Source organism: Caretta caretta, chromosome 14 (genome assembly GCF_965140235.1).
Source record: "Caretta caretta isolate rCarCar2 chromosome 14, rCarCar1.hap1, whole genome shotgun sequence".
NCBI lineage: Eukaryota > Metazoa > Chordata > Testudines > Cheloniidae > Caretta > Caretta caretta.
In genome coordinates this window covers 28,895,568-28,919,428 of record NC_134219.1, presented here as the reverse complement: position 1 = coordinate 28,919,428, position 23,861 = coordinate 28,895,568, and the positions used below count along the sequence as shown (strand labels likewise).

The 23,861-nt window shown below is 49.5% G+C and overlaps 1 long non-coding RNA gene across 2 annotated transcripts; it reads right to left on the bottom strand.

The window, feature by feature from the left end:
- Positions 1-483: 483 nt before the first annotated feature.
- On the bottom strand, positions 484-10,532 carry LOC125621852 (uncharacterized). 2 transcript variants are annotated; one of them, XR_012664939.1, is made up of 4 exons: positions 10,338-10,532; positions 4,411-4,565; positions 3,584-3,696; positions 484-592 (listed from the first exon to the last, which is right to left on the bottom strand). It is a non-coding gene; the product is annotated as an uncharacterized LOC125621852 (long non-coding RNA). The 2 variants fall into 2 exon arrangements; XR_012664940.1 differs by having other exon boundaries at positions 551-629.
- Positions 10,533-23,861: the final 13,329 nt, after the last annotated feature.

Below are 23,861 nucleotides of genomic sequence, written 5' to 3'. Positions count from 1 at the left end.
GGGCAGGGGCTCCTACCATGTGCCAGGCTCTAGCTGCAAGTTCGGGCTGGGCTGGGGAGGAACAGGACCTCGTCCTCTGCATGGGCTGATCCCAGGGCCAGATCAGAGCCACCGCCAGGAACCTCCCCCAGCAGCAGAAAGCTCCGTGGCCGCCGGCCGGGAGCCCAGCTCTGAAGGTAGCACCACTGCCAGGAGCAGTGCCGAAGTCAGGGTCGCAATACCGTGACACCCCTCCCCCAATAGCCTTGAGACCCCCCATGACCCTCTTCTGGGATGGGATCCACACAGTTACAACACGGTGACATTTCAGATGGAAATAGCTAAAACTGTAAAATTTAAAAGACTTTTAAAAATCTCATGACCATGAAATTTACCAAACTGGATGGGTGAATTTGGTAGGGCCCTACCCATGAAACTGAACAGGGGGGTACTTCACATTACAGATACACAAATGTGGATCCTCAGTTGCACTGTTTATATCACGGCCGCTTCTTTCTGGCAGATCCATTTGAGCTCCATGGCACACGTCTCAGACAGAACCTGGCTGCCTTTTATCCACCTGCAGCTGTTCCCATCTGCAGAGCCTGAGAAGCTGCAGAGTGAGAGAGAGTCCGTGTCACTGTGGGTCCCTGTAACAAGGAAAGGCCCAGGGGTGAGTCTTTCTTCCCCCTCCCTGTACTGGGAAGGTGGGCTCTGGTGTTGTCCTTCATCTCTAACTTTCCTGCGGAGCGTCAGTCGAGAAGACGTCCCAGGCTGTGAGGTGAGTTAGGGCAGTGGCTCTCAACCTTTCCAGACCACTGTACCCCTTTCAGGAGTCTGATTTGTCTTGCATACCCCAAGTTTCACCTGACTTAAAAACGACTTGCTTAGAAAATCAGACCTAAAAATACAAATGTTGCCACAGCCACTATTACTGAAAAATTGCCTGACTCTCATTTGTACCATACAATTATAAAATAAATCCATTGGAAATAAGTATTGTACTTACATGTCCGGGTGTAGCGTATAGAACAGTGTGAACAAGTCAGTGTCTGTCTGAAATTTTAGTTTGCACTGACTTCGCTAGTGCTTTTTATGTAGCCCGTTGTAAAACTAGGCCAAGATCTAGATGAGTTGACCTACTCCTCGGAAGACCTCTGTGTACCCCAGGGATACCTGTACCCCTGCTTGAGACCCACAGAGTTAGGGGGTCTGGAGCAAGGACCATACGAGGCTGAATCTCATGGGGTTGGTGACCTGGTACTTGTTCATTGGAAGCGCCACCTTGATCTCCTACATCTCAGCTTTCCTTTAAAAACGAAGTCTGATGGGTGAGAGGAAACCTGCACCGTGCGACCTGGGTAACGGGACAGCTTCAGGGAGCTGAGGACTTGTCCCGATGAACGGTTAGGGCTGGATTCACAAAGAGACTTAAGAGGCTAAAGGCCACTTCAGACACCTCCGTCCCAGAACCGCATCCCCCTGGGATTCACCAAACCCCAGCTCAGCTGCCACCAAAACCTGGAAGCGCCTGAACTTGCTCGGTGCCTCAATTTTCTGAGTCAAAGTTTACGGGGTGTCTGTGTGCGCCCCGAGCACCTGTGCTGCTCCCTCCCTCTAGGCTGCTGGCTGCCTAAGCCCCAGTATGATCCAGGAGCCAGTCTCCGCCTGACTTGCCTTGGGGCCCCAAGCCAGTGGGCATGTTCAAAGGACCTGTACCAGCTTGGGCCCCACAGGTGAGCATCCACAGACTGGCAGCGAGGAGCATGCAGCCGATGAATGCATCCGATGAAGTGAGCTGTAGCTCACGAAAGCTTATGCTCAAATAAATTGCTTAGTCTCTAAGGTGCCACAAGTCCTCCTTTTCTTTTTGCGCATACAGACTAACACGGCTGCTACTCTGAAACCAGAGAGGAGCAAGCGCTTCCTGGTAACATTTAGCCCAGGGGTTCTGGCACTCACCTGGAAAGTAGGAGACCCCAACTCAAGTCCCCCTTGTAGCTGGGTAGGAGAAGGGATTTGAACAGGCGTCTCTCACCTCTTAGGAGTAGGCTCACACCACTGAGCTAGGGGAGAGTCTGAGGTGGTGGTGGTGGGGGGTCCCTTATTCTCTCCTGTTAACCCTGTTCAAGACTCGGGATAAAGAGTGATTGGAGCAGACAGACTAACTGTCACCTCGGGGCATGATGCAGAGATGATTTCTAGCCCCCACCTTTCACTTCTAAAAGGGGAACCACAAAACCATGTGGATGCTTGTTGGATGGAAATTGCACAGAGCTGTCACCAGGGACAAATGTCTCCTAGTATCACGGACACTCCTTAAATACAGCATGAGAGGCTCAGACGAGGGGCTTGTCTACACTCACAGCGCTGCAGTGAAGACGCTACCTACGCTGACCAGAGAGCTTCTCCCATCAGCAGAGCCAATCCCCCTCCCCAAGGGCGATAGCTATGGGGACAGGAGAAGTGCTCCCCTCAACGTAGTGCTGTCTACACTGGGGGTGAGGTCAGGATACTTGCATCACTTGGGGGGTGGATTTTTCACACCCTTGAGCAACATAGTTATACCGTCATAAGTCTGTAATGTAGACCGGGTCTAAGGGCAGGTCTACACTACCCGCCGGAAACGCAGGTAGCGATCTATCTATTGGGGGTCAATTTATCACATCTAGTCTAGACGCGATAAATCGAACCCCGAACTCTCTCCCGTCGACTCCGGTACTCCAGCGCTGCGAGAGGTGCAGGCGGAGTGGATGGGGGAGCGCTGTGAAGATGCCAAGGTAAGTCGAGCTAGATACGTCCACTTCAGCTATGCTAGTCTCGTAGCTGAAGTTGCATGTCTTAGGTCAATCCCCCCCGCACACACACAGTGTAGACTAGGGCTAAGTGTGTACCCCAAATAAAAGAAGACAGGAGGAGGACCAAAAAATTGCTATCCTGGCTAAACAGCAGAGTAATGGAGGCCATTAGAGGCAAAAAGCATCCTTGAAAAACTGGAAGTCTAAACCTAATGAGGAAACTAGGACGGAGCAAAACTCCAGCAAGTAAATTGTAAAGTATAAGGAGGCAGGGCAAGGAAGAGTTTGAGAAGCAACTTCCTAAAGATGCAAAACCTAAAAGAATTAAGTACATTAGAAGCAGGAAAATATAAGGTCCCTCACCAAAGGCTTTTAAGCAAAGGAAGCTGTCATGGGATAAGGGGAAAGGTCCTCTCATAGATCAGTAACTGGTTAAAAGATAGGAAACAACAGGAATAAATGCTCTGTTTTCACAATGGAAAGAGGAAAATAGCTGGGTCCCCTAAGGATAAGTACAGTTATATCCATATACAACTGCTTCCACCACTATCGCTTATGCCAGCTCCCCTGATCCCCCTAAGCTACACTGCTATACACACAGAGATATTGGGAGAACGGCAGTTACACTAGGGCCTTTGCTGGCACACCTCTGTTAGGAGAAATACCCTGAACCAACCTAGTTACGCTGCTAAGACTTTTCCGTGTAGACCAGGCCTCGAACAGACGTTGGACATTTAACATGAGCAAGTTATACAATGGGAGCTTTTCCCAAACATCTCTAAGAGTAAACGTCAAGCAGCACTCACCGCACTGGATCTAATGGGGAACCGTCCACCCAGGTCCATTTCCCCCCTGGGGGTGTCACTTTAAGGCCAATCCAGATGTAGTTTGCATCTTGTACAACATCTTGTATGAAATCCTGTGATGTGCAAAGCAGAGGGGGTGGGGATGAGTATCCTGTAACATGCTAGAATTCCCTTAGTCATCCCATGAAGTGCCTGCTCTCTCCTTCAGTAGCTCTGCCCATAATGCCAGCAGGAGACCCCACCAGCCCCTGAGTTAGTTCACCCTCTCCCCTGGGTGGGCAGGGTCCCAGTGCAGGTGAACGTGGCTCTCTCTATGCAGACATGGTAACATCAGCACCAGTCCTTGGTGGCACAGGGTGAGCTGGCCCTTTAAGGGAGTCCTGGGTTGAGCCTCACCTGTGACTAGATGCCCCTGGACTCAGAGGCAAAGGTGATGGAAGCAGGTGACCAGGAGTCAGGTCTGGTGGGGCTACAAGGGCAGCCAGTCTGGGCAGGGAGAGATTTGATGGGGTAGGAGGTTTGTGTGAGTAGCTCTATGCAGAAGGGCTCTGCTGAGCTTTCAGACAGAGGGCCTGGGAGTGAAACACCTACAGGAGCCAGCTGGGCAGTCTGGGGTGGGAAAGCTGTGGGGTTCTTGTTCTGAACTGTATGTTTATAAGCCAGACCCCTAGAAGGGGAGAAAACACCCCAGTGTGGAGTTTGATTTGCAGGGAGGTGGTAGATTGTAACTAGTGACACACGTCTTTCTAGTGAAAGACACTGGGATTGTAACTAGTGACACACGTCTTTCTCCAACTGGAGTTGGATGAGCCTATATTTTATGTTACCATCTCCTCCCGGTTCTGGATCACGAGCATGCGAGAGCTCTTCCCCGAGCAGTCGTCACGGCTCCCAGTCCAATCTTTACGCTCCTTAGACAGCCAGTAGCACTTGTCCCCATGCAGCAGCCAGTCCCTGGGGTAGAGTTTGCACCCGGATCCCTCTGGAGGGAGAAATGGGAACCGAGATGTCATTAATTCTGAACCTTCAAACTACAGCTGGATGAAAACTCGTGTTCAAAGTTGTTTTTTTAATGGAAAATGCCATTTTGAGCCAAATGAAAGGTTTTATTTTGATTGCCATTTTTCATTTTTTGATGGGGGAGTGGACTTAGAATGGAAATACTGGTTTTGAGGGTGGGAGGGAGGATTTCATTCAGTTTTGGAGGGGAAATAAACATTTACTCTTAACAGTTCCCTCCATTTGAAAAGTGGGGGAGGACTTTCACTTTTCTACTTCCTTCAAAGGACATCAAACTGTCATTTCTTTTCACGTTTTTCATGACCTAGGCTTACACTGTATCAGCTCTAGTTCTAGACATTGCTGAAGTTTCCCCTACAGTTGTGTAAAAAGCAGGGCTGTCAATTAATCACCGTTAACTCACGTGATTAACTCAAAAAATTAACTGTGATTAAAAAAATTAATCGTGATTAATCACACTGTTAAACAATAGAATACCAATTGAAATTGATTAAATATTTTTGGATGTTTTTCTACATTTGCAAATATATTGATTGCTATTACAACACAGAACACAAAGGGCACAGTGCTCACTTTACATGATTATTTTTGATTACAAATATTTGCACTGTAAAAATGATAAAAGAAATAGTATTTTTCAGTTCACCTCATACAAGTCCTGTAGTGCAATCTCTTTATCGTGAAAGTGTAACTTACAGATGTGGATTTTTTTCTTATGTAACCCTTCTGCCCGTCAGAGTTGGCAGCAACAAGGGCCGAGTTCAATATCTAGGGGATCCATTCCAATAACACAATGCAAACCGGCTCGAGCCCCCACCCAGTGACCTGGGACAAATATGTACCACCCCCGCTGGGCGCCTCCAAGAGGCAATACTTCCCCTCTCGCAAGCACATAGTCTGAGTGTAGCAAAAGCCTTTTAATAACAGAGAGAAACAATGTGGCATTATGTTTGGGAAACACCACCAACAGGATTCATAACAAAACCCATGAGCAAAAACCCACCCCAAGCAAATTGGGGCATGCCCTTTTCCCTTTGGTTCTTGAGTCCAGCAACCCCAAATCACCCAAAGTCCCAAAAGTCCAATGCCCCAAAAGTCTCTGTCCCTGGTCAGGGCAGCCCCAGAGTTCGAAAGTTTATCTGCGGAGCTTTACCTCCCAACCTGGGTGGAAATGGGACAGGGGTAAGAGGCACCTTACATGATCTGAAGCTGACCGCCCCATGAACTCCTTCGCTCAGCTGCGCTCTGCTCCGCCAGCCGCCCCACAAACTCCTTCGCTCAGCTGCGCTCCGCTCCGCCAGCCGCCCCACGAACTCCTTCGCTCAGCTCCACGGCCCACAAGCAGCTCCTGCCATCCACAAACTGCTCCACCAGCCAGCCCGCCAACTGCTCCACAATATATCTTCCGGCTCCCCCACTACTTAACACAACACTCAGTGATTTCAGCTCTTAGGTGAATTCAGCTTGTAGTAGGGGAGCCCCAGTGCTGGTGCACTGTCAGCCCAAAATGAGCTCAGCAGCCTATAACTAGACTTCTAATAAAATCAAAATTAGCTCTGATATTCCACAGTGGAGAGAGGAGGAAGTGCAATTAGCATGTAAAGTCCTCACCAAGGGGCCCATACCACCAAGTATTAGTACTTGTCCCCAGCCTCTCTCCATTCACACAGTTTTGGAACCCATGACCCTTGCCTAGCGAGTGCTACTTAGTTGATGGTGAATCCCTCCATCATAACAAAAGGCCACATACAGTTCCAAGCACAGTTCCCATAATCAGGGTAATAACAATTTATTCTTCCTGCCCCAATAACAGAGACACTGGGGATCCCACAGCAGCGAAAGTGACCATTTGGGCAGCTATGGTCTCATTCTAGGCGTGGTGGGTGTGCCTATGCAAATGAGATTGGCCCCTGAAGTTCTTTTCCACAACTTGCCACACCTCACCACCAGATGTCAGGGTGGAGCTCATCCTGACACTGCTTACACTTACATAACTGCACTCAAAAATGAAACAATGTAAAACTTTAGAGCCTACAAGTCCAGTCAGTCCTACTTCTTGTTCAGCCAATCGCTAAGACAAACAAGTTTTGTTTACATTGACGGGAGATACTGCTGCCCCCTTCTTATTTACAATGTCACCTGAAAGTGAGAACAGGCATTCGCATGGCACTTTTGTAGCCGGCATTGCAAGGTATTTATGTGCCAGATATGCTAAACATTCATCTGCCCTTCATGCTTCAGCCACCATTCCAGAGGACATGCTTCCATGCTGATAATGCTCATTAAAAAAAATAAATGCGTTAATTAAATTTGTGATTGAACTCCTTGAGGGAGAATTGTATGTCTCCTGTTCTGTTTTACCCACATTCTGCCCTATATTTCATGCTATAGCAGTCTCGGATGATGACCCAACACATGTTCATTTAAAGAACACTTTCACAGCAGATTTGACAAAATGCAAAGAAGGTACCAGTGTGAGCTTTCTAAAGATAGATTCAGCACTCAACCCAAGGTTTAAGAATCTGAAGTACCTTCCAAAATCTGATCGGGACGGGGTGTGGAGCATGCTGTCAGATGTCTTCAAAGAGCAACACTCTGATACGGAAACTACAGAACCCAAACCACCAAAAAAGAAAATCAACCCTCTGCTGGTGGCATCTGACTCAGATGATGAAAATGAACATGTCTCGGTCCGCTCTGCCATGGATCGTTATTGAGCAGAACCCGTCATCAGCATGGACGCATGGCCTCCGGAATGGTGGTTTAAGCATGGAGGGACATATGAATCTTTAGCGCATCTGGCACATAAATATCTTGTGATGCCAGCTACAACAGTGTCATGTGAACGTCTGTTCCCACTTTCAGGTCATATTGTAAATAAGAAGTGGGCAACATTATCTCCTGCAAATTGTAATCAAACTTGTTTGTCTGAGCGAGTGGCTGAAGTAGGACTGAGTGGACTTGTAGGCTTGAAAGTTTTACATTGTTTTATTTTTGAATGCAGTTATTTTTTGTACATAATGCTACATTTGTAAGTTCAACTTTCATGATAAAGAGATTGCACTCCAGTACTTGTATTAGGTGAATTGAAATATTCTCTTTCTTTTGTTTTTTACAGTGCAAATATTTATAACCAAAAATATAAAGTGAGCACCGTACACTTTGTATTCTGTTGTAATTGAAATCAATATATTTGAAAATGTAGAAACCATCCAAAAATATTTAAATAAATGATATTCTCTTATTGTTTAACAGTGCGATTAAGCGCGATTATTTTTTTTAATCGCTTGCCAGCCCTAGTAAAAAGCCTTCAGGCTCAATGTACTAGTGAGGGCTTTTCTCAGGGTCAGCACTCAAACAGCCGGGCACGCTGTAGGTCAGGAAAGCAAGGTGCTGGGAGGCCAGAGAGGAGAGAATTCACTCCAAGTCTTTACACGGAGTTGCTCTCTTACGAATGATCTGCTCTAACTCAGTCACAAGTTCTGGGCTCGATGTAGGAATCACTGGCTGGGAGGAATCTCTGGCTTGGTACATTCAAATGTAATTCCTTGAGGTTTGACGGTGTGAGCTTATAAAAGCTGAACAGAGACAGACCCAGGCTGTTTCCCAATGGGAAACCTCAAGGGAAACTCAGTGTTGAAACAAATAAGACGGATGACACCCCCGACTAAGGCAGAACTGAACCCAGAGACTCAACCTGGCAGCTGGGGGCGCTGTGCCTCTGCTGGTGTCAGGATTCAGCTGGGAGTTAAAAGCAAGGTCCCATTATGGTCATTACAAATCCTATGGCTCTTCTTTAATGGGGGAGATCTGAGTCGGTTCAAATGACAGTTCGGGGGACTACAATTTGCCTCTCTCAAATGCCCTGTGAAATTCCAATAGGCGAGTGGATTCTGCTTCAATCATTCCCCTAAGACATCGTCTGCCCATGTTGTGTGCTGCTGAACAGTTGTGGAGTTTCACTCCAGAGGTGGCTGCATGTCAGTAGTGGGGGGAAAGGATTCCCATAAGTACGATGTGGTTGGTAAAGCACTTTGGGATCCAACCTCCAGAGCAGTTGTATTCTTTATTACACTATTGTTATGATTGTCTGTGCTCCAGCAATGGGAATTCCTCTTCCCACTAGAGGTCACTGCTGCTCCTCTGCACAAGCGGCTGAGAATTACTTATTGTGCTTCGCCTGCACACTTCCTGGGGAAAGAATTGTCTTTTTGTGATGTGTTTTTTATGGGATCTGGCACAATGGGGCCTCCATCCCTGAGGCAGGACTGCAGTGGAAAGAAATAGGGTAGAGCTGAGAGGTTTCTGTCCTGGATCGGGTTAGGGGTTGGTCTAGGGATGCTGCGCACAGATAGTAAGACAATCTCTGCCACAAAGAGCTCCCAGCCTGAACATCTGATGTGAAACGTGTGGAGAGAAAGAGGAGGATGGCAACAAGGAAAGAGAGAGACCAGCTGGGTAATTCCTGTTCCTGGACTAACTTCCACTGGTGGAAGATACAAACTCGGAGCTCCACAGAGCTCGTCTTCAGGGCTGGGGGAGGACATCAGAGGAAACCCGAAGAAGAGCTCTGTGGAGCTCCAGAGTTTGTACCTTTCACCACCAGAAGTTGGTCCAAGAAAAGCTATCAGCTCCCCGCCTTGTCTCTCTCACATTCTGGGACCAGCCCGGCCACAACACCGCTGCCCCCGAGAAGGGAGAGGAACCCGGCCATCGGGGTACAGACAAAGGCAGCCACAGCCTGGGTCTTGCACCCACCACCTGGGAGAGATGAAGTGAAAGAAGACAGGGGCGCTGGGGGTGTACAGCGCATCACAACGGCACCCAGAGCATTCAAGCAGATTTAAAGGTGTCTCTCCCCCTGCCCCACCCACTTAAACATCACCCTGGCGGTGGAACATTGTTCTCCCGCTGGAGTTACGAGCCGAGCGAGCCCCCCCGCCCCAGCCAAGCCAATGCAGGGTCAGACACCGTCTGCCCTTCACCCGGAGAGCTCCCCGGCCACAGGGCCTGTTCGTGGCTCCTGCTCGCAGCCCCCGAGGGGCGAGCGCAGCTGTCGGGTTGCTCAGGGGTGAGCTTCTCTCACGAAGCTCCTGCAAAGACCCCGGCTACCCTGTCCCCCAGGAGCCTGCCCCCCCCAGCTGCCGTAAGACTCCCCCCCCCAGCCACGAGCATGGGACCCCAGAGGTTGGAGGGACCGGGGCAGGAGGCCAAGCGATGCGCGCCGCGCTCTGGGCCAGGCTCCTCGGGAAGGGAGAAGTGACGTCTGCACACGGGGTTGATTTGTCCCCGGAAGGGAGGATTTGCCAGAGAACAGGAGCCCTTTCTGAAAGGCAGGACGTCTCGCCGACTTGGGAGCAATTCTGGGTGTTTTACTGGGTTTTCTGGCACGTCTAAAAGCTACTGTTCATTTCCTGGAACCCCCCCTCCCCCCCAGTCTCCCCTTTACCCAACACCTCACTTTGGGGGAAACGAAAATATTCAAGCTCAATTTGTGGCCGAAGAATGGACACACAATTCAACAGCGGCTGCCATACAAATCGTACGTCATTCACATACACTGCGAGGCCCTGCAGCCTGCCTGTGGGGGCTGTAACAATAATCACAGGGCTGTGATGACACTGGGATCTTCAGAATAACCCCCAGTCTCCACCCTAACCCCAGTCCCCCATTGCAGAGCCGGGGTGGGAGTCAGGTTCCCAGGGCACTGCTCTGGAGGAAGATCACAGCTTACCTCCTCCAGGGACTCCATGGCTGCAGCATCCTTTGCAAGGCAGGTCCCTGCTCCATCTCCCCCTCTCTGCACATTAGCTGAGCGGGGAGCCCCAACTCCCCCCTTCACACACATCATGTCTTCCCCCATTGCTCATGCAAGGGAAAGCGCCCGAAAAAGCCAGCCGCGAGGAGAATGAAACTACACAGCACGGGGGAGATCATACGCCTTATTAGCATATTGCTTCTGATTGGACAAGGGGCGGGAGCCCCACAGGGGGAGGAGGGTGCACTTGCTCTGGCCCAGGGCCCCAGGAAACCCTCGTCCGCCTCTGCTCATCTCGCTATTGGCCTAGTTTTACAAGGGGCTGCCTAAAAGCACTGGTGACATCAGTGCAAACCAACATTCCAGACAGTGACGTCTTCATCTTGCTCTATGGAGTGTACACCGACATGTACATTTCCAGCTGATTTCTTTTATAATTATATGGTAACAACGAGAGAGTCAGCAATTTTTCCATAATAGTGGCTGTGTGACACTTTTGTATTTTTATGTCCGGCTTTGTAAGCGAATGGTTTTTAAGTGAGGTGTAACTTGGGGTCTGTAAATCAGACTCCTGAAAGGGGTACAGCAGTATGGAAAAGTTGAGAGCCACTGCAATCCTTGGGCGAGCAGGGGCAGAGCCTGGTGGGACGGGGGGAGAAGGGGCAAAGAAGGGCCTCTCTGCCCCGGGCACAGACTGGGGGAGGGTTGGAACTGTGACAGAGTGGGAATTTTCTGTACATTTTGTATGAATACTATGTGCCTCAGTTTCCCCTATGTGCTGCATGGTTAAGTATGTGGTGGGAAAAGGTTGTTTATCCTTTGTAGAGACCCAGAGATACAGAAGTGGCTGACGCCTAGATGCCTGGGCCCTGGGGCCCCATGCCCATGGAGACCCCCAGAAGACAATGGCCACTCCAATTGCCCAGACATTTGGCACCCAGCAACTAACGACCATGGATGGCCCACCCTCTGCAGGAAGCCAGTGGGATGGGACCAGCTGGAGAACAAAGGGCTGAGGAGGAAGGCCAGGGGACAAGGTTTGCCCAGGAACAAAAAGAAAGGGCTGAAGAGGAGCCACGTTGGGGGTTGTTCAGTGTGGGGCCGCTGGAATCGGGGACGCTCTCCTGAACTGGGACAACAAAGGGGTCAAAGGGCTCTCGGTTGACGCGGATGGACCATGCCGGAACTCTCTGTTCTAACCAAGGACTCTCTACGCTGTGTTCCAGACAGCTAATAAACCCTCCTGCTTTTACAACAGTGGCTGAGAGCTACGTCAGTTTAAGGAAGTTGGGGGTACATTGCTCCCTTTGGGGGTACAAGTCTCCCTGATGTAAGGCAACTGTTGTCCACTTCCTAAAACTCAGTGGGGGTGTTTGGGTTAGCTAGCTCCCAGTACCAAAAGGAAGGGGAAGGGTCAATGGGAAATCAGGACCCTGAGACTGCCAGTCCCCAGGAACAATGGGGAGAGGCCAATGTGCCAGGTCAGCCTGATTGACAGGGTGGGCAGGTTAATCAGGGAGTCAGGAGGCCAGGGGGGTCCCATCCTCTGTGTGAGCCAGAATTGCCTGGGTCAGAGAGAGAGAGGCCAAGCTAAGGAGAAAGCAGGGGTCCAAGCTGAGCTGGGGAACAGGGTCATGCCAGCCAGGGGGGCCAGAAAAGCAGCCCAGGGAGCACGTCAGTGCTGGGAACAGAGCCAAGAAGCAGCCAGCCACAAACCCAAGGGAACAAAGTTTCCCTGGAAAATTGTGGAATGTAACTATCACTTGCCATTCATTCTCAACTCTGCCACACGCCTCTCTCCAGAATGGGGCCTCGGAGAGACAGCCCCATAGACATCTGGGGGCAGGGAGAGACCCAGGGGTGCAGGGAAAATGGGGGTAGGATGGAGGGAGCTGGAGAAAAGTAGAGATACATGGTGGGGGTGTTATGTGTTGGGACAGGGACTGACCAACTCTCAGTACATGCTGGGGGGGGGGTGCTGGGGTGCCATTTCAGATGGGGGGGCAACTTTAACAGGTACTACTTAGGCATCTGAAAAATCTAGGGTTTTTTTGCAGATAACTTGGAAATTAGCTGACAGGAGCACTGTATCTAATTCCTAAGTAACTGTAACCCTTCTGCACGTCAGAGTTAGCAGGAACAAGGGCCAGGTTGAGTATCTAGGGGTTTCAATAACGCAATACAAAACCAGCTCGAGCCCCCACCCAGAGACCTGGGACAATTACAAACCACCCCTGGGTGCCTCCAAGAGGCAATACATCCCCTCTCGCAAGCACAGAGTCTGAGTGTAGCAAAAGGCTTTTAATAAAGGAGGGAAACAATGCGGCATTATGCTGGGGAAACACCACCCACTGGATTCATAACACAACCCATGAGCAAAAGACCCACCCCCAAGTAAATCTGGCAGGGTCCTTTTCCCCTCAGGGTCTTGAGCCGACGAGAAACGTGCAACCCATGCCGGGCTCGCTGGGGGAGCTCCGGGACACTGGGGGGCAGGGGCTGGAACCCCCCCCCTCCAGAGTCCCCCCCGCTGGAACCCCGACTCATGGGCTGGGCATCGCCATTTGGCGACTGCTCCCCCTAAGGGGCCCCCTCCCCCTCTTTGAGCTGGGGGTGGCCTCTGTCCCCCCTCTCCCCTCCCCTTCCCCCTCTCCGGGCTGGGGGGGGGTCCCCCGTCCCTTCCCCCTCTCCAGGCTGGGGGGCGGAGGGGCCCTCTGTCCCTCGCCTCTAATTCCCAGGTTTCTGATGCTTGAGTTTTGCTGATGCCCATGTTCTGGAAGGGAAGGAGCTGTCCCTGTCCGGCAAGCCGGACCTCTGCCTGCATGAAGTCTCTGCTGTTTAACTGATTTCAGATTCCTGCCCCTGGTTGGAGCTGAATTCACACTGCTGCGGGGTGGCGGGGGGGGGCAGTCTCTCAGAGCCCCACAAGTCTTGTCCATCCCAGCGGCCTTTCAACCCTCTGGCTCTCTTTCTGTGCATGCTCAGTGTAGTCCAGGGGTCCTCAAACTGGGGGTCGTGAGGTTATTATGTGGGGGTCATGAGCTGTCAGCCTCCACCCCCAAACCCTGCTTCATCACCAGCCATTATAACAGTGTTAAATATATTAAAGTGGTTTTTAATTTATAACGGGGGGTTGCACTCAGAGGCTTGCTGTGTGGAAGGGGTCACCAGGACAAAAGTTTGAGAACCACTGAAATGGTTCAATTAATTTTTTTTTTTTTCGGAAAAATTGGGTGTTTGATTCAAGGCAACCTTTTGTGGAAAGCGTCGGCTTTAATAAAAAACATTCACTGTCTTCTTGGAAAATTCAAAAACCAAAAATTGTTCTGTTTTCAATCATTCTGGACTAATTTTTTCTGATTCTGGTAGAAGATTTTCGTGGGGTTGGCCATTTTTGTCAGAAGTTTTTCTTGTTCTAGCCCTCCTAGATGGGGAGAAAAGCTTGAAAAGGTGACCCCTAAAGGCTCCACCACCAGGAGATCAAGAATAGAACCCACAGTTGTTTTCAAAATCTCATCTTGTTTAAGCCAATCTCATGGTTTTGGGGGGCTCTGACTTGTGATTTTTGGTCACTGGGGGTTGGCCACATGGGCTAGAACCAGCTTGGCCAGGATCCAGATGTTAACCCCGGTGTAGAGGGCCCTGGCAGTGGCCCAAACCCAGCAGCTGTGGAGGACAGGAGAGAGATTTGATGTGTTCCCTGAGGTTCAAATTAGCAAGAGAAGCGGCCGGGGAGACGCATTCTAAACTGGGGGATCAGTGACATTCAGGGTGAGGCAACATTGAAAATACTCCGCAGTGTTACAGTTACTTTGCTATGACACTCTCAGCCCTGGTGGAGCAGAGCCCCCGGCCCTTCCCTGAACACACCCACAGACACCCCTGCAATGGGGGTCCAGAGCTAGGAGCGGGACAGGGGGACCCCTGGGCACCAACTCCTCACCGCACTCTCCTCTCCCTGTTCTCTCTCTCTCTCTTTCCAGATCCAGCCAGCCGGAGCGGGGTGGAAGCTCCTCCCGCCCCACAGGGACCCCTTGCTGCAGCTGTCGTGAGTAAGTGTTGGGGAGCAAACCCCTCTCCCAGGCTGGGATCTCGGTGTCTGGGGTGGGGGGATTTACTGGGGGGTGTCTCTGTTCTGCGCTCTCACAGCCCTGCTTTCCTCTCTCTGTTAAATCTCCTGGGGTGGGATCCACCTTCCACCCCTCCGCTGACCTGCCTGTGCCCCTCTCCTCTCTCTGCCAGGCCCCTGCCTTCGCTTGGAGCTCTCGCTGGGGAGGGGCTGCTGCTGCTGACTCTGCTCTGAGCTCTGCCTGAGGATGGGGGAGATGCACTCGGCCCCTGGAGGGGTCAGGAACTGAAGGTAGAGAGCATCTTGCAGGGGTTCCTGTTTCAAACCGATTGCTGCACCCAGGGCCTGCTGCACTGGGAGAGCCATTGAGGGCCTGATTCTGGGAGCTGCCTCCTCTGAGAATCGGCCCAGAGATGCCTGGGAACTAGTTCATGGTTTGAGATTGTCTAGCTCGGCATTTGTCCAACTGGGAGTCCTGACCCAAAAGGGGGTTGCAAGGCTATGGCGGGGGAGGGGGGGGTCAAGAGATCACAAAAATATTCTCAGGGCAGGGGGGCAGGAGGGGAAGAGGGCTACAACAGCTGCCCCTCTCCAGCTGCCCAGCTCTGAGGGCAGTGCCCCGCCCATAGCAGCCCAGAAGTAAGGGTGGCAATACCATGCGTATGTTTCTATGAGTCCGTACAGTAACTTGCTATGACTGTTTGGAGGTCGGGGGTTGTCATAGCCTGAAATAGTTTCAAAGTGGGGCCAGCAAAACCAAAAGTTTGAGAAGCCCCGGTCTAGCTTATTCTGATACCTGTTGCTCCCAGCCTTCCCCCAGCTGGTTTTATAGAGCTGGTGAGGCTCTTCCTCCTCATCTAGTGTCCGATGATAGTAAAGCAAGAGGGAAAAAAGTGATCCAGGCAACTACAGACCCATGCATCTAAGCAAAAAGAAAAGGAGGACTTGTGGCACCTTAGAGACTAACCAATTTAGTTGAGCATAAGCTTTCGTGAGCTACAGCTCACTTCATCGGATGCATTCAGTGGAAAATAGAGTGAGGAGATTTATATACATACAGAACGTGAAAAAATGGGTGTTATCATACACACTCACTTCAGATGAGCTATTACCAGCAGGAGAGTGGAGTGGGGGAAAGAAAACCTTTTGTAGTGATAATCAAGGTGGGCCATTTCACTCTCACAAATCTTGGGAGACAGGTCAGTCCTTGACTACAGACAGCCCCCCAACCTGAAGCAAATACTCACCAGCAACCACACACCACAAAACAGAACCACTAACCCAGGAACCTATCCTTGCAACAAAGCCCGTTGCCAACTGTGTCCACATATCTATTCAGGGGACACCATCATAGGACCTAATCACATCAGCCACACTATCAGAGGCTCGTTCACCTGCACATCTACCAATGTGATCTATGCCATCATGTGCCAGCAATGCCCCCTGCCATGTACATTGGCCAAACCGGACAGTCTCTACGTAAAAGAATACATGGACACAAATCAGATGTCAAGAATTATAACGTTCATAAACCAGTCGGAGAACACTTCAATCTCTCTGGTCACTCGATCTCTGACCTAAAAGTTGCTATATTACAAGCAAAAGGCTTCAAAAACAGACTCCAACGAGAGACTGCTGAATTGGAGTTAATTTGCAAACTGGATACAATTAATTTAGGCTTGAATAAGGACTGGGGATGGATGAGTCATTACACAAAGTAAAACTATTTCCCCATGTTTATTCCCCCACCCCCACCCCCCACTGTTCCTCAGATGTTCTTGTTAACTGCTGGAAATGGCCCACCTTGATTATCACTACAAAAGGTTTTCTTCCCCCCCGTCCCCCCTCCACTGGTAATAGCTCATCTGAAGTGAGTGTGTATGATAACACCCATTTTTTCACGTTCTGTGTGTAGATAAATCTCCTCACTGTATTTTCCACTGAATGCGTCCGATGAAGTGAAGTGAAGTGCATCCAACTATACTCTTAGCCCAGCAGAAGAATCTGTCCTATCTCGGGGCCTCACTTCTGCCCCTGCACTTATTCCCTTCACCTGGGGACAGGTTCAGTTGAGCTACTACCCCTTTCATAGCCATCTCACCCTGGGACAGCCTGAAACTGGAAACCTGTGCTCAAACAGGAACTGTTTGCTAGGAAAGGTGCTGAAGACACAATGGAAGAGGAAATCCTTTGGACTGGATTGAAATTATTCCAAAGGAAAGTGAATGAGAGAAAATGTCCAGCGTTACCCTCCTAGCGAAAGAAAAGAATTAAGGTCAGAAAGGACCATTCTGTCCATCTTCTGTGCAACACAGGCCCTAGAACGTCACCGAGCGCTTCCTCCAGAAAACCTACGACATGGGACTGAGCCAGAGCACGTCTTCTGGAAAGACATCTCCATGCATTAGAGCCAGCTGGTCAGAAACAATCTTTCTTCTGCAGTGACGTGAAGTTAAAGGACATGGAGACGAAGAAAACCTCCACTCGGGTTGTTGCTGGAGCTGAAGCAGAGAGGCCAGGACAAACACGGCTAGGGCCCAGGACTGACTATCAGCAGATCTGCCATTTTCTATTCCTGGCTTTTTGACCATGAGCGAATCTCTTTGCTTCTCTGTGCCTCAGTTTCCACGACTATAAATAAAGCTAATCAAGGTTCTGTTTTTTTCTCTCCTCTTTTTCAAGGCGGGACACTTAGATACATTTGGGGCCTGTCTACGCTACCGGTCTAGAATGTATTTGTAAGCTGATGACCCCCACATGTTGTTCAGAAGCTATGGATGGCACAAGCTCCTAAGGTTGTTCTGTGCTTAGCCCCTATGGCACAGCTGGGCCGGGCGGCCTTTTCTCACTGTGCTGTGTGGAGCAGGTTCTAGGCACTAGGGATATGAAGAGGCTCTCAAGGATTAATTCTTGAAAATCAATATCAATGAACTGCAACCCAAATAAAAAATCACTGCTGCTAACATTGGTGGGTGATAAAATAGTAGCAGAGTGATAACTAATGATGAGGACAGGGCAGTGACACAGAGAAATCGGATCCCTTATAAGCTGGACCCATTCAAAGAAAACAAGTTTGAAAATAACCAAAGGAAGGGTCCTATAGCTAGCAACAAAGCATACAGGCCACACCTACAGAGTGGGGAAGTGTATCCAGGAAAGCACTGACTGTGCAGAGGATTTCGGGGCCATGCTGGGCAAGCCGTTCAACATGAGCACCCAGGGTGATGCTGTGGTGAAGGGGGCTAAAGCCATCATTAGATGTATGAAAAGAGCAGTGAGGCGCAGAGGGAGGTGACACACCATGAGCAAGACTGATCACGGAATACTGCATCCAGTTTTGGCATCCACCTTTGAAAAAAGATTTTGAAATATTGGAGATGGGGCAGCAAAAAGCAACGAAACGTTTTGAGGACTGGAGAAAAATGCCTGCGAATGAGCTATTGAAGGAGCTCAGCCTGTTTAGATGATAAAAAAGATCGGGAGGTGACGTCATTGAAGTGTTGAAGTGACTTCATGGAGAGAAAATATCGGGTATGAAAGGGCTCATTAATCTAGCGGAGAAAAGAATAACAAGACCCAGTGGCTGGAAACTCAAAAGAGACCAATTCGTATTTGAAAGAGGGCACACATATTCAACAGTGAGGATGAATCACCAAAGGAGCAAACTAGAAAGGGAAGTGGTGGGAATTCCCCACCTCTTGATGTCTTCTAATGAAGACTAGATGCCTTTCTGGAACGTGTGTAGTCAAAAACTAGCTCCTAGGCTCTACAGAAAGCATGTGATATGCAGGGGGTCAGATGACATGCTCTAATTGTCTCTTCTGTCCATAAAGTCTGCTAATTGATGAAAAGCTGAGCGTAGCATGGGGAGAAGCCTCTGATGTTTTACTGTGTTCGGCTTGAGCCCACAATGAACGCTTATTGAGAGGGGTGATCCAGGGGAAGCAGCTCAAACATCCAATGTAGCTGGACAGGGGCAGGACATCAGCACTGCAGGGGAGGGGTAGGTGTGGCAGTGACATCACAAGGGCCTTTGGCAGGACCTCAGCTTATTGGACAAAGGTGGCGGGGAGGTGATGATCTCACAGAGAGATCTTGACATCAGCGAGGCAGGACAGGGGTGCAGGACAGGGGCAACCTCGGAGATCCCTGTGGCTTTGCTTCAGCACGTCTCCTTCTCGAGGTCTCTCCTGGAGGACTGAGAGAGCATTGACTTTCACATTCGTGAGAGCAAGGAGGACCCTCTTCGGAGTTTTCTCCTTTTCTTTTAGTGGTTTTGCTTGAAAACAGACATCCCTGTATAGAAGGTAAGAGCCTCGGAGAGGTTTGGAACCTGTTCAGTCTGATCCATCAGGTGCCAGCTGATTTTTAGGAATGGAACACACTAGATTGTGGGGGCAGCATTTTATTTCTGACCTAGGACTTTGTCCCCTAGAATTACTGGGGACATTGGGGTTTCTCGTTTTTGTTTTCCCTTTTCCTGTCTCTCCCTCCTTTCTCATCTTCTCTTGCATCTTTGTCCTTTTCCCCTGCTTTGCTTTCACCACCAGGACCTGTCTGTGTGTCTGGAGTTGGGGACGGACGGGGGGCGGGGGGGGGGTTGCACTCCAACTCTCATTGCAGGAGGCCCTCCCAAAGACTTGTGGCTGGAATGGTGCTCTAAGAGTGACTCCCTCCGGTAGTGACCCGGGACATCTGGTGAGAACTCTCAGCTTTTTGCTTCTCAGAGTCTCAATGCTGATTGGGGGAGCTTGGGGCTATTGTGAGGGAGGAGGCTCAGGTCCTTGTTACCCTCTTTTAAGACCAAGGAAATAGGCCGTAACCAAATATGTATTTGATTGCTCTTGCCGCTTTTCTCCATTCATTGTCTTGGAGTAATTCACGATTCTCTCTCTAATGGGCTAGTTCTTCTAAAATACTTACTAAATAATTAGGTTTTAATCAAGCCAAATGCAACCCCATACCTCCAGTAACAAAGGAGTCAGGCGGCACCCTACAGAATGGGGGACTATCCGCTGGAAAGCAGTGACCCTGAAAAGGATTTTGGGGCCATAGTGGACGAGCTGCTCAACATGAGCTGTCAATGTGAAATTGTGTTAAAAAAGATTAAAGCCATTCTTGGCTGGATAGAGTAGTGAGGATGGAAAGGGAAGTGAAACAGCATTGGTGAGACTGATGTTGGAATGTTGAATCCAGTTCTTGTGTCCACATTTTGAATATTATGTTAAAACAATTGGAGAGGGTGCAGAAAAGATTCATAACTGAGTGATGGGGATGATGCCCTATAATGAGACATTGAAAAACCTCAAGCTGTTTAGTATATACAAGAGAAGAATGAGAAGTGAGTTGCTTGACTTCATGGAGAGAAAATGTTGAGTATAAAAGGGCTCTTTTATGTCGCAGAGAAAGGCATGACAAGACCCCATAGATGGAAGCAGAAATCAGAAAAAGTATAATGACAATAAGACCCAGATTTGTAAGAGGGTGGTTCATCATTGGCACAAAGAACCAAGAGAAATGATGGCTTCTCCATCTCTTGATCTCTTCGAATAAAGACTAGATGCCTTTCTGGAAAATGTTTGAGTAAAAGAAAAGCCCAGCTCTTCTGACATACAGGAGGCCTTAGGATACGCAGTGTTAGGGAGCTTATTCCTTCACCCACTTACTTCCCTGGTCCTTCCCGCATGAACAGAGAGCAACAATACCCGAAGTCCAAAGGTGCAAACAATTCGATGTTTATTGGGGTGAACTTCCAGCAAGCATGATTCCAGTTTCCTTCCTTAGTATCCTCTTTCCCAGCTCTGACACCACAGAGCCTTACACCTGTGTCCCTGTTCCCATTCCTACCCTTAGCCAAACATGATTCCAACTTCCTTACTCCCATTCCCTGTTCCCATTTCCCCCTTTAGCAAAACATGATTGCAATTTCCTTACCCCCATTCCCTGTTCCCATCTCACACACCCACATGCCCACCCACACCCACACCCACTCACTTCCTCATTGACTACAGATTATATAGTAAAACTTGAGTTCTGCTTAGCTATACCTTAACCAATCATTTTCCTGAAATTTAACTAACCAATCCTAACATATTGTAACATGATTATGTAACCAATTATATCCTACCACCTTAATTAGTTTACACCCAGCAAAATTAATTATACAGCAGACAGGAACAATCACAGAACCAGACAGAGATTATACAGACAAACAATAGCGAAGTGGGAACTATAATGACAAAACAATACAGAAGTGAGGATTTAACATCCCAGCTATTGATAAGTGAGTTCTTGCCAGACAGGATGCTATCAAACTAAGTTTTCTTTTACATTTTCTAGGCACTTCCCTTTCTCTGGAGGTGATAGGAACTATCAGGACAGGATTGTATTCCTAACAGCCGAATAGCACCTTATTTCAGTGTGACTAGTTTGGAATGTGAGGATGTGACTGTTTGCTTCCCAGCTTATGGCTGCCTCTGCTGCTTAGCCAAAGGCCTTAGCCTAAGAACAGGGCCTCAGACTGTCACAGAAAGAGAAGGCCCTTACACCAGCAGACAGTGATTTTGATTCTTTCTTTTATACCTCTATCACTAGCCAAGTGATAAGAATACACCTACATTCTTAGAGTATAGGCCTTTACAGACAGGCCTTGTTGCTTTCTGTTCATGCGAGAAGGACCAGGGAAGTAAGTGGGTGAAGGAATAAGCCCCCTAACACGCAGGGGATCAGATTAAATGCTCGAACGATTCCTTCTGGCCATAAAGTTGACTAACTTGTGAAACCTAATTGTGGCCTGGGGAAGAACCTCTGTGTTCTACTGTGTAGTCGGTGTCACCCCACAAGGAAGTGTCATTGAGTGGGGTGATCCAGGGGAAGCAGCTCAAATATTCAATGTAGCTGGACAGGGGCAGGACATCAGCACTGCAGGGGAGGGGTGGGTGTGGCAGTGACATCACAAGGGCCTTTGGCAGGACCTTAGCCTATTGGACAAAGGTGGTGGGGAGGCGATGACCTCACAGAGATCTTGACATCAGCCAGGCAGGACAGGGGTGCAGGACAGGGGCAACCTCGGAGATCCCTGTGGCTTTGCTTCAGCACGTCTCCTTCTCGAGGTCTCTCCTGGAGGACTGAGAGAGCATTGACTTTCACATTCGTGAGCGCAAGGAGGACCCTCTTCGGAGTTTTCTCCTTTTCTTTTAGTGGTTTTGCTCGAAAACAGACATCCCTGTATAGAAGGTAAGAGCCTCGGAGAGGTTTGGAACCTGTTCAGTCTGATCCATCAGGTGCTGGCTGATTTTTAGGAAAGGAAAACATTAGATTGTGGGGGCAGTATTTTATTTCTGACCTAGGACTTTGTCCCTTAGAATTACTGGGGACATTGGGGTTTCTCCTTTTTGTCTTCCCTTTTCCTCTGTCCCTCCTACCTTTCTCTTCTTGCTTCCTTTGTCCTTTTCCTCTGCTCTCCTCCCACCACCAGGAGCTCTGTGGGTGGAGCGGGGGTCTGGGGGGAGACGTTGTGGGAGGCCCTCACAGAAAGGTGAGACTGGACTAGTGCTCCGAGAGTGATCCCCTCGGTGGTGACCAGGGCCATTCTTTGGGCTATTTGATGAGAACCCTTAGCCTCCCACCCCTCAAAGTCTCAACCTTGATTGGCTGAGGAGGGAGCTATTGACAGGGAGGAAACTCTGGTCTTTGTTGTTCTCTTTTATGACCAAGCAAATAAGTCACAACCAGTTATATGTCTGACCAATGTTGACGCTGCTCTCCATTCATTGTCTCGGAGCAGTTCATGATCCTCTCGAACATTCCAATTCTTCTGAAATAATTGCTGAATAATTACAATGAACAATTGTTGGTCTGTAGCTCATTTGAGAGCAACTCTGCTACTGACTGGCTGCATCAGCTAAGACAAGTCACTGCTCCTTTCTCAGCCTTCGTTTCTCCTTCTGTCAAGGACGAATAACAATCCTCTCCAACCTACCTCGCCATGGGTGGATGCTGGGGATCCACTGAAGAGTGTCACGAGTAGCAGTGCAGACTGGGGGTGTCCTATCACACTGAGCCATAGCAGATTATGACCTAATGTTCGATTTCATTTGTATTTTATTGTTTTGAAATTGTGAAGTACAGCAACTACTTAGCTCAGACTGAAGCATCTCATCTAATTTTCTAGAGCATAGTGTCTCCCCTTTGTGTATGATGAGACAGTTTAATGCGCTGTGACGGACAGGAGATGCTCTTGTTTTGCAAACAAATATTTTTGCAAAGAATTTTCATCCTACTTGTTACGATTTCAAGAAACAAAGTGGTTTCGTCTGAATGGATTTTCTGACAGAAAACGGTTTCCATGCAAATGTTCACACCTTATTTCCTGGGCTTTATCCCTGCCTCCGGGGGGGTTGTTGTCTGTTAGAACAGGAGTCAGGACTGTTGTCTTCTCTATCTGGCTCCGTCACCGCTTTGCTGTGTGACACCTTGGGTAGGTCCAATGGGAAAAGGGTCAATTCTGTAACTCCAGGCAGCAGGGAGCCTGGGTGAGATAAGGGATGTTAAGGCCATCTGCGAAGGAGAAAGGGATGTTTCCAGGTGCTGAATGTCAAGAACTCTAAACTTTGCTAAAATGGCTAGTCTCGAGAAACAAGAACTAGTTGGGGCCAAACTTTAACCATTGTCTTTTTTAAAGCCCATTCAGGGATGTGAGTCCCAGAGAGCCATGGAGAGGGGGAGCAACTTGCCCAAAGTCCCACAGATCAAGAGGCAGCAATGGAAGCAGGAGTGACCCTCCCTCTCAAAGGCAGGGGGACCAGACATTAGGGCCTGGTTGCAATTGCCAGCTGTGGAGGGAGTGTGTGGCAGTGGTTAGTGAAGGGGTCCATCCATGGCTCTGACACTCAGTGTGACCCTGTGCTCCTAGCTGAGGCCCGTTTGCCGTCAGTCGGGTTAGGGTCCCATGGCTACAGCTCATTGGGGTTGGGAGGCTCCAGGAAGCTGTGTAAAGTGCTGGGATGTCAGGATCCTGGAGGCGCTGTCACCTCCGCCCTAGGGCAGTGTTCTGCACCCCCCTGCTGCTGGCTGAGTTTCTCCGTCCCTTGGCAATAAGACAGACTCTTGTTTTCACAGCTAGTCGATCGCCCTCGTGTCATCACCCTGCCTGCTGGCTGGGCAGGGTAACTCCTGAGGTCACCACCCTCTCCAGCCTGCCTTGGGCTTGGAGAGTGAGGAGGAGGGCGTGGGAAGTCTGCTGACCCTGAACATCCGCCATCCATCATCCCATCACTGAGAGCAAGTGAGTGGCATTCGAGTTCCTCAGTGGCTTCCCCTGTCTGTCTGGGGAGAGGAGAAACAGGGGGAGAGACTATCTCCAAAGGGGGATTTCATTTGCAAACAGCCCCCAAGAGCCCCTCACTCTTAGACTGGGCAGGGGCTTCTCC